This window comes from Suncus etruscus, chromosome 1 (assembly GCF_024139225.1).
Source record: "Suncus etruscus isolate mSunEtr1 chromosome 1, mSunEtr1.pri.cur, whole genome shotgun sequence".
NCBI classification, from domain to species: Eukaryota; Metazoa; Chordata; class Mammalia; order Eulipotyphla; family Soricidae; genus Suncus; species Suncus etruscus.
Window position 1 is genome coordinate 131,919,397 of NC_064848.1, and position 12,720 is coordinate 131,932,116.

Sequence of the window (12,720 nt, forward strand, 5' to 3'; positions counted from 1 at the left end):
ACACCAATCTAACCAGACTTTAGGTATGCTGATATTTGGGTTGATGATAATCACCAGAGCTTTTGGGAGCAAGTGCAAGCAACCTCTCTATCTTACATCTTCAGGGAGGCCTGGTAACTGAAACCACACCCATAATCACAGTCACCATATTCACACTGGGCCAATTCCATGAACTTATTCTTTTCTAAAAACAAACAAAAAAAAAACTGTAAAAAATCATGAATACACAGGCCATGCATCAGAGAGCAAGAAAAATTGGGAGGAGAGGGCAGACCAAGCCCCCGCCCTGACAAGGTCACACCTGCTGTATCCATCACTCAGAAGCATCATTTTGCCTTTCCACCCTTCTATTATTTAGTCAGGGACACCATTCTAACCAAACTTCAAGTACACACATCTTTGAGTTGATATCGCCAGTGCTTTTTGGAGTGAGTGTAGGCAAACTCCTCTGCTTCCCCATTCTTCTGGGAGGACTTGCAGCTGAGAACATGCCCATTAAAGCTGCAGTATCCATACTAGTACTTTGAATTCCTGGACAAATTTATTTGTTTGGTGCTATCATCCCTATAGGAACAGACCAATTTAACATAACGGACAGTGAACAAGAGCACTCTAAACCTCTGCCATTATATTAATAATTTAATTGGAGATATAGTAATTTTCTCAAATGTGCTTGCTACTATATATTTTTCTTTTTTAAGTTTTATTTCTGGTCTTCTTTATTTTTTCTTTCTATTATTTTTAAATAACTTCACTCTCACTTATCTGGAAATAAATTTCTTATAGTCAACTTGTCAACTATGTGAACTCTGTAATGCATTTTCTTTAAATAAAGTGAAGAAAAAGAAATTATAAAATGGACTGGTACAGTGGATATGATGCCTTACACTTTGAACTCTGTTCAATATTGAGCACCCAATATGGCATATCAAGCCCCATCAGAAGAGAACTCTCAAATGCAAAGATAGGGGTAGGCTCTAAACACAGCTGTATGAAGCCCAAAACAAAGCAAAAGCAAGAATAAAATAAAGTCAATTTCATGGAAGGACGTGCCTGCAGAAATGGCAATGGAATGTCAATAAAATAAGGGTAGATTTCACAAACAAAGCAATATAGACTTAATGATTGGATTTTAGGAATATCTTCAGCATTTGAGATGACAAATATTTTAGTCCTGGAAATGAGAAAAAAGTATCACTTTTTTTGAGAGTAAACAAAAGAGAAGAAACAATAGCTCATGACCAAGCAAGATTGTGTGGTTGGAAAAATATGAGTTTTATTGTCTTTTGTTTTTAAACTTCTTTCAACTACAAGTTTGTAAATGCAATTAAGTTTAAATAATTTAACAGCAATTTACATACCACTTTATTATGTGATTCATATTTGCCAGCCAATTATTGACTTTAAGGATTTTTTCAATCTACTTGAAGGCAGAAACATTGAATTAAACTTCTAACTTCCACCTCTCTAATTAATGATAACACTTTGGGCTTAGGAAATGCTCACAAATGCTCATGAAATAAAAATATATCAGATTTGGGTCTCTGATGATTCATCTCATTTACCACATTATTACAGAACATGATTTCTATATGTTATTATTACACTTTAACATTTGTGTGCCCTTTCATGTCTGAAAACTCAATTTCTGACCTTGAAGATTGTTCAAAAGGTTGGAGCACAAGTCTAGCATGCAGAACATTCTGAGTCAGAGCACTGATAGTTCTCCAAATACCACTAGATATAGCCTTACAGGACCCCCCAGCACCAGTGGCCTGAGCAGCACAGCACCACTGGATTAAACAAAAGTGTTCATTTGGGGGGAACTTTATAACATTTCATCTGTCATATTCATTCCTACAATATTTTGAACCAAACTTTCTCTGTAATAAAGATTTTCTAAAAAAAATCCTGATGTATCTGAGATAAAATTGAAATCTTGTGGTATTGCCTTGTTTCTATCTTTTTAGGTTTGCAATCAATTAGGAAATAGCTCCTCAATTCTTGGGATATTTTCCTGTATTCTTATTTGTAAAAATGTCCTAATGAATGTATAAAATATAAAGAGTTATGCATGACTAGGAGAAATGATCTATAAAATTATTATAATTCAATTTGTTCCTCCTATTGCAAATCAAGCAAATTTTCTCTTCATGGTTTTGTTTCATTAAAGCAAAATAATAAAAATGAGAACTGGAAAAAGAAATAAAAAATAGTACAGGTTGCTGAGAATGATGAAAATGAACAAGATGATACAAATTTTCATAAAAGAATATAGGTGTGCAAGGAACATAGCTGGACTAAATGCATGTAGCTTTATGTAGTTATTTTGTTGTTGGTTGAGATTTGTTGTTGATGTTGTTGTTTTTATATATATATATATATATATTTTGGTTTTTGGGCCACACCCGGTAACGCTCAGGGGTTACTCCTGGCTATGTGCTCAGAAGTTGCTCCTGGCTTGGGGGACCATATGGGACACCGGGGGATCAAACCGCGGTCCGTCCAAGGCTAGCGCAGGCAAGGTAGGCACCTTACCTTTAGCGCCACCGCCCGGCCCCTGTTTTTATATTTTTTTGGTTCACAACTGGCAGTACACAGGTGTTACTTCTGACTCTGCACTCAGAAATAATTCCTGGCAGGCTAGTGGGACTATATGGGATGCCAGAGACTGAATCCAGATTAGCAGCAAAGCAAATGCCCTACTCACTGTGCTATTGATCTGGCTTGCTTTGTGTAGTTTTAAAGAGTTTCTATATAAAATTATTTATTAAACTCTTGTTCCAAAATGAAGATAAATTGTCTTGCATGCAGCTGACCTAGGAAGGACCTTGGTTCCATCTCCTGGAGTCCCATATGGTCTCCAAGCCAAGAGCTATTTCTGAACGCATAGCCAGGAGTAACCCCTGAGCGTCACTGGGTGTGGACAAAAAAAAAAAAGAACAAAAAACAAACAAACAATCCAACTAAAATGAAGACAATATCATTGCATTTATTTATTTCCTTTAAATAGCTGCTAAATAGCAATTGTGCTATAGGATTATTTTTACTGATTACTAACTACTAATTTGAGGAAGAACTAAGACTTTGAGTATATGTGGCAATTGAAAAACAGCATTACTGGTGATTCTGAAAGAATCTAAATTTAAATAGCATATTTGTGGCCCTGTTGGTTCTCATCTTTAAGCATTAATTTTCACAAATGTAAAAGTACAATTGGAGAGGCATGCAATTGTCTTATGATTTGTAATTAAGTATAAGTAATATAATTTACAAAAAGCAGATGGCAGAAAACCTGACTGACTATTCTGCAAGGCAATTGTTTCCCCTCTCTTTGAATATTCCTTTAAAACACTAGTTAAGATCTCTCATTTTGTGCCACATTTTACAGGAAGTGGGATCTAGACAAGGATTAAAGTTAGTCAATAGAAATAACTCAGTAATAAGTAGGAAAATGAAAAATGAACTAGTCACTAATTCATTGTTTATTGTTCCTATATCAGTTAGACTTGTTGTGCTTTGATAAAGTAAAATTGGCTTTTTTGCTTTGATTCTCTAGCTGTCCTATTTCTGTTTGCATAGAAGCATATGATTCTCCAGTTTTGAAACTTGATGGTAATGAAATTGATCAGAATTTATGTCCAAGTGAGTCGCTGCTTAAATTTTATGCACTCAAGAGTCACATGGCCTCTAAAAGGGATATACTTTTATTGTATACCACAATTAAAATGGTATTCCTTAGGGCCGGAGCGATAGCACAGCAGTAGGGCCTTTGCCTTGCATGTGGCTCAACCAGGACAAATCTGGTTTGATCTCTGGTTGGCATCTCATATGGTCCCCCTAGACAGAAGCTATTTCTGAGCTCATATCCAGGAGTAACTTCTGAGCTTCACCGGATGAGGTCCAAAAACCAAAAAAAAAAAAAAAAAAAAAAAAAGCAAAAAACAAACAGTATTCCTTGACTTTAATTATTTATTGTATTAATTATTGTATTTTAAGGTATTTATTCAAATAAGACATTAATTACAAGTAATACTATCCAGAGTTTCATTTGCTCTGGGAAAAAAATCTACTTTTATTATAAGCAGCAGTTAAAATTATTTTCTTTAAGTTCAATTAGAAGTTGATTGGATAGTTGAATATATATTTTAAGTAAGCTAAAAAAGACAAAATTCTGTTTTAGTGCTTTGAAAACAATTTTAGCATTACCATTTATTGAGTTTTAACAAATTGATTTGAGGGAAAGAAATGAGTTCAGTTTACTAAATATACCTGTATTCCCCATAGATTTAATGTGCTCATAATAAATTGTAAGGAAAAAAATGACTGTTGGGTTGTCTGGAGTACGTCTTCTATATTTAATCTGTCAGCATGCAGCACAGGATGACCCCCTGAACACCAATCAGTGTAACTCTTGTAGTCCCCAAATGTTGTAGGCCCAAACTCTGAACTTTTAGTCCCACTCTAGAATTGCCATTTTGTAATAACTTCCTATCCCTTCCACTTCAACCCCTCCATGGAAAAATTTATGAATCTTTTCTTTTGTAAAAATACACTTTCTAGGAGCAACGGCGCAGTGGCAGGGCATTTGCCTTGCACACAGCTGATACAGGAAAGACTGCGGTTCAATTTTCAGGTGTGACATGTGGTCCCCCAAGCCAGGAGCGATTTCTGAGGGCATAGCCAGGAGTAACCCCTAAGTGTCACCAAGTGTGTCCCACAAATTTAAAAAAATACACTTTCTAGTCAAAAAATAATTTACTGAAGTCATTACTTTTAATTTAGTTCTTACTCTCTCTCTCTTTTTTTTTTTTGTTTGTTTGTTTTTTGGTCCATATGCAGCAGCTTTCAAAGGTTACACCTGGCTCTGCACTCAGAAGTTTTTCCAGATAGGCTCAGGGGACTATATGGAATATCAAGGATTGAACCCAGGTCAGCCATGTGTAAGGCAAATGCCCTTCCTGCTGTGCTATCACTTCAGCTCCTTGTTTTCCTTATCAAAGAACTTATATTCTTATAAGAACTTACAATATACCGATGCTATGCAGGCATAACCTATTTTTATTTTACTTTTTTCTCTGCCACATGAACACATGAACCTGTGCTGACTAATCCTAAAGTACAGAACAGCAATGTTCAGGCACAAACCAAAATTCTCTGGAAGGAGACAGTCAAGTTTGAGGGGCCAATAAAACCAGTGAATTGAAAAGAAAGAATTGTTAAACACCATCATGTGAGAATAACAAGTTTTTGTGAGAGGTAGAACATGGAGATTGAAATTCATTGTCTATGGTTTAAATTTCTCATCTAATGACCTGTAGAGAGAATCATAGAGGGGTCCTCAGAATTGTGATCTCAGAATTTTCTCCCTGCTCCATGTGAGGTGCAAAAAGAAAAAGGAAGGATTCCTCACACAAAATTTGAGAAGTAAAACTTACCAAATTAAAAGCAATAAACTGTACCTATTGCTTTTACTATGAATTCTCTGAGAAGCAAAGGGATCAAAATAATATTTGACCAAAGAGGGTATAGAGTAGTATCTTCCCTTCATGAGGCCTCCATGTGAGAGACCCAAGCTCTGGAACGCAGAGAAGGCATGGGTAAGGGGGGTTATTCCTGGTAGGAGATAACCTGCAACAGTAAGCTGCAAAGGTGAGCCAGCCTTTTTGTCAGCTTTCTAGGTAGAGACTTTAGCAGAGTAGTAAAAACAAATTATTGTCTTTTAATGAACTTCTTTAAGAGACACCCACATTAGTAGCAGACTCTTGAGAAAGGTTGAAGGACTCCATATACTTAAATTATGAGGTTCTGTGTTAAATCAGAGTATTATAACCTTGTCAACAATTGATGAAGAAGGACATTAGTAAGTCTTACCTCTTAGAGAGAGGGGATCATAAAGTATCCCTATGGGACTCTCACCTGCTGTAAAAACAATTTTGGATCCACTTGCACTCCCCCATGCACTGTTGCCTGTGTCAGTCACTGTTCCAAGACCTTGATTAGTATGTATTCACTAAACCTTTACAACAATCATGGGTTTTCATCATAATCTTACATATGAGAAGACAGACAGACTTATAGTAAGTTTAAGTATTGTCCAGATCACATAACTTGTAAGCAGTGATACAAAATCAGAGACATAGTTCAAAAAGTTAAACACATGTTTTGCGTGTTTCAGATCCTAGAGCTTAGCATAAAGTGCTCACTTGTTTGCTGATTCAGGCTATTTTTACCAAGAGATTTTTAAAAGGCATTAATAGTACTATAAACAACTATACCTAAAACTGTTTTAAAAGTCTTTAATAAGGTAATTTTAAAAATCACAATAAAGAACAAACATAAAACAATACTGTATTTTCTAGACTATACTGAATAGACAGATAACACTGAAAAAAAAAAAGATAAAGAGGTTAGAGCCCAATGACTTGAGGGTCACATCCTCTGAGATGTATATTCTGAGTTTTTGGAGAGAAAGAGCCACAGAGTAGAGATAAGTGGATCCATTTAGAAAAGGTGAAGCTGCAAAAGAATCTAAAGGTTATGATAAGAATATGAAAAAACTATCTTGAATCCACAGCTTTTTCTGCTTGAGAACAGACCCTTACTCGGGCTATGACAGTTTGGAAGAAGCCTTACTAAAATCAATTGAGGCACTTGGGTTTCATTCACAATAAAAATTGACCTGCATTTCAACCTGAAGTATGTATCTACAAATCTTCTGTCTATAGGAAAGTTCATATTTTTCCTAGAACATGTCTTATTTTTTTTTCCTCTCTTGACTTTAATCTAATTAAAAAAAATAAAGCAGGGCTGGAGCGGTGGCACAGCAGGAGGGTGTTTGCCTTGCATGCGCTGACCTAGGACGGACTGTGGTTCAATTCCCCAGTGTCTTATATGGTCCTCCAAGCCAGGAGTGATTTCTGAGCACATAGCCAGGAGTAACCCCTGAGAGTCACCAGTTGTGGCCCAAAACCCAAAAAAGAAAAAAGAAAATAAATCAAAGCTTCACTAAAAGAAAACAAACAAGTGTTCGCTTCGGCAGCACATATACTAAAATTGGAACGATACAGAGAAGATTAGCATGGCCCCTGCGCAAGGATGACACGCAAATTCGTGAAGTGTTCCATATTTAAAAAAAAAAAAAAAGAAAAGAAAGAAAATAAGAAGAATCCTGGTTAAAGAAAATCCCTTTCCCTTTTATTGTGGGAGTCTGTCTGCTCTTTCTCCTTTCTTTTTTTTTTTTCCTCTTATATCATTTCTGAATTTAGCCAAAGTCAAACAGAAAAATGCTTACAAGTAAATAAAAATGAAATAAAATTTCAAATTATTAGAATAGTATTCTATTCTAATAGTAACTCTAGGGAGATGGATGAGGAGTTTAGAGGTCTAATAATGAGCTTTGGGGAAATAATAAAACTTAAAAAGAATTTTCCAAATCTGGAGAAATAGTACAGTGGGGAGGGCATTTGTGTGCAGTTCAGGTGAGTGCAATTTCTGGTACCCCACTGATACATTGAGCTTGTCAGAAAGTGATCCCAGACTGAAGAGTCCCAAATAAGCCCTGAGGTCTGTTGGGTGTGGCCTCCAAACAAATTTATAAATGAAAAATAGAAATTGCCTAGTCCTGATATAGTCCAAAGGTACTTGATATAAATCTTGAGCTCTTTGGAGACCTAAGTATCACCTTGAAAGGGTGGACACCTCTGAACAGAAGCTACAAGGAATCTATAGATCAAGATAAGAATTTAGAATAACCCTCAATAGTCCAAGACTTTTCCTGTGACAACATGAAGATTAATTTTATGTATGCAGTGAACTCCAGACCAAGACAATTTATTGATATTGCAGTTAACCTCTTTTCTCTGCTTTTCCACTTGAAGAAGCTCTTGTTCTTTCCTCAACATCTACCTCTATTTTTATATACCTTTCCCTTTTTAAGGGAAGTGTGGACTGTAACACTTCCCTAAATAAATCTCTTTCAATACAACTATTTTGCTTCAGGACAGTAGAGATAGTACAGGTGGTAGGGCACTTTCCCTGAATGTGAATGATATAGGTTAGATCTCCAGAACTAGACCCAGAACTGGTCCCCGAGCTAGCCAGGAATGATCTTGAGCATTGCTGAGGACTACTGAGTGTGGTCCTCAAACCAAACCAAACCAAACCAAACCAAAAGAATACAAAGTACTTTACTTCATTATTTGCTTCCTCCTGAAATTCTTTTTTGAGAGGAAAACGTATGTGCTATAAGTCAGGACTGATTTTCCTTTTCCTGCAAAGAGAAAATTCCCTGTTCAATCTGGAATATGGACTCTTCCAGAACTTCGATAGGGAGGACCATATTCTCAGTGTGCAGAACAAGGTGACTTCAAGAGTTTCTTGATAGCTACCTCCTGGGGCTGGCAAAACGCTGGAGTCAAAGAGGTGTAGGTGATCATAGTGGACTTTGCCAGGACTAACCCTGCCAGGTAAGTCTCTGGGTGACTAAGGTTGACAGCACAGAGAGTTGGAAGTATTCTAGAAGCTACTTCCCAGCCTCTCCACTTCACCCATCACCTGCAACTTTATAGGTTTTTCTGATTAACTAAGGCAAATTACTTCATGCACCCAAATCTTCTTTTTCTAAGAGGAAACTAATTTTCCCCCAGGCTCTGTGATCCCAACATCAAGGCAAGGGAAGTGAGAAGAAAATCTATCAGTGCCAAATTGTGGCACTCCAGCCTGCTCTTCCAGGTATTTTCTCCAGGTCACCTTGCTGTTGCTCACAAGGGAAGGAGGTGGATTAACTTTTAAGGGGCACTAGAGATTAATTAACTCACACTACAAGATTTCAAAGGTTGTGCTTCTTTCCTTCCTCCTTTTACCTAGTTGCTAGATACAGAAAAATTCTGAATATATTATTTCATTACTCCTGTTAATTATTGATAAGCTGTCAGTGTTAACCATTAAAAAGGAGAAAAGTAGGCAAAGCACAATGGAAAGCATCTTGACTACGAGCTCCAAATATCAACATCCATTCAGTGAGAAGTGAAGTAACTTTATAGCAACAATAAAGAACAGTTAAATAAATCAGGAAATCAATCAGGTTTACATACCTTGGTTCCGAGTATAATTGGCAATGGCAGTAAAATCAACAGACTGAAAATTACCAGGAAAAATCGACGATAAACCAAAATACTACTGAAGAGTTTCATTGTTCTGAGCAGATGCCTTCAATAGTTCGTCTCAAAATAAGGCAGATGTTAAATAACCAACCTGGATTAATATTTCTCTAGCTCATCATTTTCATTTACTTCCCTAGGTGTCCCCACATGAGTTAAAATTAAATCTATAGTTTTATTGTTTTACTGTTATAATTAACACAGAGAGATAAGCTTAAGTGTCTTAGAGAAATCAAAGACCTTTCAGCAGTAAAATTATCTTTCCCCATTGGTTTACTTTCATTTTTCAAGCCTAGGAAGTGGAAAATTTGTGAAATTTTTAAGTGTTCCCACAATGTACTTCACCTCTTTTGAAATTCCACATCTTCCCAGATCCACACTTGAATAGTATCTTGAGCAAGTCCTTAACGTGTACCTTCAGACAAGAGTTTAGAAATATCTAACGAAACTCATTTCATTGCATGAGCTAAAAAAATTATGCTTATAATGAGAATTTCAGAGAATGGCAGTGTCAAAGGAAAAATTTGGGAACAAATTTTTGTTTCTGGATTTTCTTAGACACTGTATTGAGGCAACCTTCTGCCTTGCTTATTTGAACTTTGGTTCTAAGAGCTTTTGACTCTCCCATTCAGGAATTCTCTGCTGTCTTTCAAATTGCTTTCAGTGACCTTGAGCTGCATTTTCATTTTCAGCATCACACCCAGTTGCACAATGATTTCCTTGCTATATGAAGGGAAAGCTCTTTTCATTTTTTCAGGCTCTTCTGACCCCTTTGATAGAAAATTAAAAATTACCATCGACATATATATATATATGTCGACCTTTATATATATAAAGGTTTATAAAGTTATAAACTTATATATATATATAAAGTCTCCTTGCCAAAACAAAATAAAAAATTGTTCAGTACTGAGTTGATACTCTTTTGCTGCATCTAACTAGATCATCTGCAGAGATGAGTCATTAGAGTCATCAAAGTATATGTGTATCTGTGTGTAAACAAGCTCTTATAGACATACTCTTATAGATATGGTAATTTATAACAATGATAGGGAGGATCTATTTTTAAACTACTCAGGGTTAAAGACTCATTATTTTATTTCTTGTTATATTGGAAGTTAATCATACAATAAACAAGTTACATGTATCTGCCTTAAACAAAATGTATTTCTGTAATTTATAGTTAAATTCTCTTGGCAAAAATAACTACATTTATATAATTTATAGTTACCTTTTAGGTCTTATTTAAAATTCTGTACTAATGAGACCATTTTCTTGTTCTATCAAGGAAAAAATTATTAAATTTTTACTATTTTCTCAATGTAGATAAGAAGGAAGGTTTTTCTTCCAAACATCTAAATTTCTAAAGCTATAATTTCATATGGGAATTTGGTAAAATTAGCATGCTAAACAAAATAAAACTTTCAAAAAAGACACATGATACTTTAGAGTTTGTGGCATATTCTTTTTCCAGCTATTTTAAAATGATTTTTATTGAAACTAGCTATTTTTTAAAGAAACCATTTCTTTTCTCAAAATTCCTTGATCACCTAGTAAAAAAAATGAAGTCTCACTTATTCATCGCAAAGAATTTTACTTTGTGCGATAATTCCAAAAATGAAAAGGCCTTTAGGTAACATAAACAAGAACCAATAGAAAGAGAGAACAATGATAGTAAAATCAGATAGAGGTGAAATGAATAACCTTTGAGATTTCTTATCTACTTTCTGCCCTCGATTTTCTCCATTCTAGAGTCATTAGTTTTCAGATGAAAACTTTTCCAGATCCTTCTTTATGGACTGAGGTGCTAGTCAATTTGATCTGAAAAAGGGTCTCATAACAAAATGGGCCCGGAGAGATAGCACAGCGGCGTTTGCCTTGCAAGCAGATGATCCAGTACCAAAGGTGGTTGGTTCGAATCCCGGTGTCCCATATGGTCCCCCGTGCCTGCCAGGAGCTATTTCTGAGCAGACAGCCAGGAGTAACCCCTGAGCATTGCCGGTGTGGCCCAAAAACCAAAACCAAAAACAAAAACAAAATGATTTTATCTTTTACTTATACTATCCTTTCTCCTCTTCTCTGTATTTTTCACTGTTACAGATATAAAAGAACTGACTCATTTATAGTGAACATTATTGACTTGTATGATATAAATACCTCTAAAAGAGTCACCCATAACTAAAACTCGAATAGGCAAGTTTAGCCATTTAAAATAACTTTGTAAAAGGATATGTTAGGCCAGAAACACAGAGACACCATAGATAGATAGAGAATAGAAAGTTTATTAGAGCTCAGTACTGAGGACCCTGGTCCAAAGAGACCTTGAGACCTCAAGCAGGTTCTTTAGCACACATGTATACCTTCTACACAAAGGCAAAAATACCAAGACACATTCTTAACTTATTGAAGTATGTTAAGGTTACAGGGTTAGGGATATCCTGGAAAGATTTTGACAATAATTCAATGTATGAGATATTCTTATGCTGGCGAGGACTATCAGTCTTATGGGAAAACCCGTTCCCAGCATAATGGTTCCAGAGCTTTTTTCTATTTTTTTATTTACAGCTTCACTGGGAAGTACCCCTTTTGAGGTTACATTGCTTTCTGGTGTGGAGGGGCTGTCTCACAATTTTTGAATTATTTCCTTTAAGCTGTTTCTGAGCATACCTAAAAGAGAATAAACTGAAAGATTTGTGATATAACATCTGCTTACTCTGACTTTGGCAGGTCTAATTTTGGCTTGCACCTGGGAATTATCTTTGCTCAAGACTCAATTCATATAGGTGGAGGGGTGGCTATCCTGTTTCACAGATCTTTCAAGCAATAAATTGCTGCTTAGTCTCAAAAAACTGTCAAATATCGCCTTGTGTATAGAAAAATAGAAATTTCTCTTATTATATCAAAAGTAAAATATTTTGATTGTAATTTATTTTTGAAGAGGGGAATGGGTTACCATCAATGTGTACAAGGTTTTGTGCACAAGGATCATGCCTGGCTATGCTAGAAAAGCCATATATGGAGCTGGGGACTAAGCTGAGATTAGCCACAGGTAAGACATGCATTTTAACCCTCGTAGCCCCTAATTTTTTCTATGTTTTATCTATATAATCTAAATATGACAGACCATTGCATAATCATGTCTTAGTGCATTTCAAATATGTTTTTAACAAGTATAGAACAATCTCACAAATTGGGGCCAGAGAGATAGTTCAGAGGTAGGGGCAATTGTCTTGTTTGCAGCCAATCCATAATCAATACCTAGCATCCCATATAGTTCCTAAAGTACTGTCAAGAATGAATTCTGAGTGCAGAGTCAAGACTAACCCCTGAACATGGCTGAGAATGCTCCCTCACCCCCCCCAAAAAAAAAAAACAAAATAAAAATAAAACTTTAAAATATCATAGTATTGTCCACTCATTGCACTTACTATATACTAGGGAGTTTACATTTATTCTCTACATACTCATCAAGACAAAATATTGAAATTGTATATGTATATATATAATTATATATATGTATATATATAAAAGTCACTTACTATTCATGACACTTGTCCAG

The 12,720-nt window shown here is 35.7% G+C and overlaps 1 non-coding gene across 1 annotated transcript; it reads left to right on the forward strand.

Moving 5' to 3' along the window:
• Positions 1-7,026: 7,026 nt before the first annotated feature.
• LOC125996517 (U6 spliceosomal RNA) lies at positions 7,027-7,133 on the forward strand. The gene has a single exon (XR_007491281.1). It is a non-coding gene; the product is annotated as a U6 spliceosomal RNA (small nuclear RNA).
• The last annotated feature ends 5,587 nt before the right edge of the window (positions 7,134-12,720 follow it).